The 2,670-nt window shown below is 53.6% G+C and overlaps 1 non-coding gene across 1 annotated transcript; it reads left to right on the top strand.

Moving 5' to 3' along the window:
• The first annotated feature begins 2,576 nt into the window (after positions 1-2,576).
• Positions 2,577-2,670, top strand: Trnai-uau (transfer RNA isoleucine (anticodon UAU)). The gene is made up of 2 exons: positions 2,577-2,614; positions 2,635-2,670. It is a non-coding gene; the product is annotated as a tRNA-Ile (tRNA).

Genomic DNA, 2,670 nt, shown 5'->3' with positions numbered 1-2,670 from the left:
CTATAATGTACCAATCAATATTATAAAAGCATAGTAACCCAAACTGGATGATACTGGTACATGATTGAACCTTGGGTCAGAGTCTTGCTAACTTTTCATATAGGCATGGTAATCACCTGAGAAGTGTAGTACCAGGTTTATCAACACAAATTTACCTACTTATCTCATTTTCCTGCAAGAGAATAAGCCCAGAAATAGACCTAAGCACATAGGGTGGTCTATTGATTTTTCACAAGGATGCCAAGAATACACAATGGGTAAGGAAACTTCCTTCAATAAAAGATCTTGGGAAAGCTGGGTATTTATGTGGAAAATAATTAAATTAAACCCTTACTTCATACTATATGTGAAAACAACTCAAAATGGGTTACATATCAAAACATAGGCTCAAACTATAAAACTAAACAAAACAAAATAAAACAAAAAACAACCCCAAAACTCCTAGAAGAAAGAAAACTCAGGGAAAGCGCTCCTTGAAATTGGCCTTGGGAATGATTTATTTAGTTTTTTTGGATAGGACATTAAAAGCTCAGGCAACAAATGCAAATATAAATAGGATTACATCAAACTAAAAAACTTCTGCATAACACAGGAACTAATCAATAATGTGAAAAGATATTGGAAAGATATTGGAAAAATATTTGCAAACTATGTCTTCTAAAAGCTAATATCCAAAATATATGACACACACACAATTCAGTGGGAAAAACAAAACAGAAATATGCACATACAACCTCCCCAAATTTAAAAGTGGACAAAGAACCTGAATAGACATTTAAAAAAGACATACCCATGACTTACAGGTATGTGAAAGGAATGGGCACTATTACTAACCATCTGGAAATGCAAACCGAAACCCTGTGGAGGTGTCATTTCATATTCGTTAGGAGAGTGAATATCAACAAAATAAAAGATAAATATTGGTGGGGATGTGGAGAAAAAGTCGGTGGGAATGCAAGTAAGTGCTGCCCATTTATAGGAAACAGCACAGAGGTTCTGAGGAATTGAAAATAGGCCCACCACGTGATCCAGTCCTCCCTCTTCAGGGTAAGTGCCCAAAGGAAATAAAATCAGGGCCCGAGTGTACCTGTTCTCCCAGGTCATGGAAACGTGGTTCTCAGTAGCTGAGGTGTGCGAACAACATGCCAACTGAGAAATGAATGAAGCGAATATACCGTGCAGAGCTACCCATCCTTACAGAGATACAAAGAGGGGAAAGGAGGAACAAGTCCCACACGGATGAAGCTCAGTACCGTGATACTAAGGGAAAGGAGCCAGGCAGCACTTCGTCATCTCCCTCCGTGGATCCAAAGACCTTGAACGCAGAAGGGAGTAGGGAGTAGGCCTGTGGCCGGAGGGCGGTGGCCAGAGGTCAGGGTCGAGCAGCAGTTGTGAGGGATGCCTGGGTCCAGAGACCGCAGCTGACCCTGCGCTTTCACCGGGCCCACAGGAGACGTCCGTGGGGGACGTGGGCAGGTCAGTTAGCTCGTCTGTGTGATGTGTGGCAAAACCTGCGTATCAGGGCTGTACGTATTGTAGCTTAAATGTGTACCGTTTGGATTTTTTTTTTTTTTTAAATGCAAACAACAAAGAGCAACAACAACAAAAACCCCAGCAGGTCCCTAACTGCGGAGTCTCACGCCCGCCGCGGGCCCAGCGGCTGACCCCGAGCACGCGCACCTGTCCCACGGCCTCCCCGTCGGAAGGGCCCAGCAGGAGGCCTTCACTCAGACCCTTGGAGACCTCGCTGTCCCAGAACCGAGACTTCAGGGTTTCAGCGACCCCCCCCCCCCACCGGCGGTTTCGGTCGTTTTCAGGTCCCGGGAGGTGGGTGGCCCCGGGAACGCACCGAGCTCCTGGCGCTGCGTCCGCCCACCCTGGGTGGCCCGCGTGGCTGCCGAGAAAGCGTCACAGCTGCCCTGGTCACCGCCCCGGGTTTCCAGCCCGTTTGTCAGGCGGGAGCCCGGGCGAACGCGACGGAAACGCCACTTGCGGGGGCTCGGGCTCCTGCGAGGGACCTCCCCGCCCGCTCGGTAGGCGCAGGGAGGAGGCGCCGGGGAGAGAGGCCGGGTAAGGAGAGGGCGAGGGCAGGAGAGGCTGGGGAGGGAGGCCAGGGCTGGGGGAGCGCCTGGGACAGAAGCCTGGGCGGGAGAGGCTCGGAGGAAAGAGGCCAGGGACGGAACCTCGCAGGGGAGAGGCTGGGAGAGGCGGGGCGCGGGCAGAGGGTGAGGGCAGCAGGGGAGCGCCAGGGGCCAGCGACGGGCTCCACGCCTCGCGGCCCCGGACTTTCGCCGGTCGGCACGGCACGGTGACCACTGCGCGTCCTCTTGGCCACGCGGGGACAGCCGCAGTTTCCCCAGAGTCCGCGCCTCCCGGTCGCCTGGGAAGGACGCAGCAAGCGGCGCTTGGAGCCTCCAGGTCCCGGGGCTCCCGCGGGTCCCCGCTGAGCCCAGGCTCCTCGGGCGCGCGTCGGGGAGACGTGGCCCAGGGAACCAGCGAGCGCGCCCGGGGGGGTCCCTGGCCACTGGGACCCGATGTGGGTCGAGTAAGGAGCGGCCGGGCATAGGGTGCCGGGTGCTCCAGTGGCGCAATCGGTTAGCGCGCGGTACTTATACGACAGTATGCTCGCGAGCCATGCCGAGGTTGTGAGTTCGAGCCTCACCTGGGGCA

Source organism: Marmota monax, unplaced genomic scaffold, assembly GCF_021218885.2.
Source record: "Marmota monax isolate L192 unplaced genomic scaffold, Marmota_monax_Labrador192_F-V1.1 WCK01_AAM20220418_F8-fsc01905, whole genome shotgun sequence".
Classification (NCBI taxonomy): domain Eukaryota; kingdom Metazoa; phylum Chordata; class Mammalia; order Rodentia; family Sciuridae; genus Marmota; species Marmota monax.
This window is presented reverse-complemented; position numbering and strand designations above follow the sequence as displayed.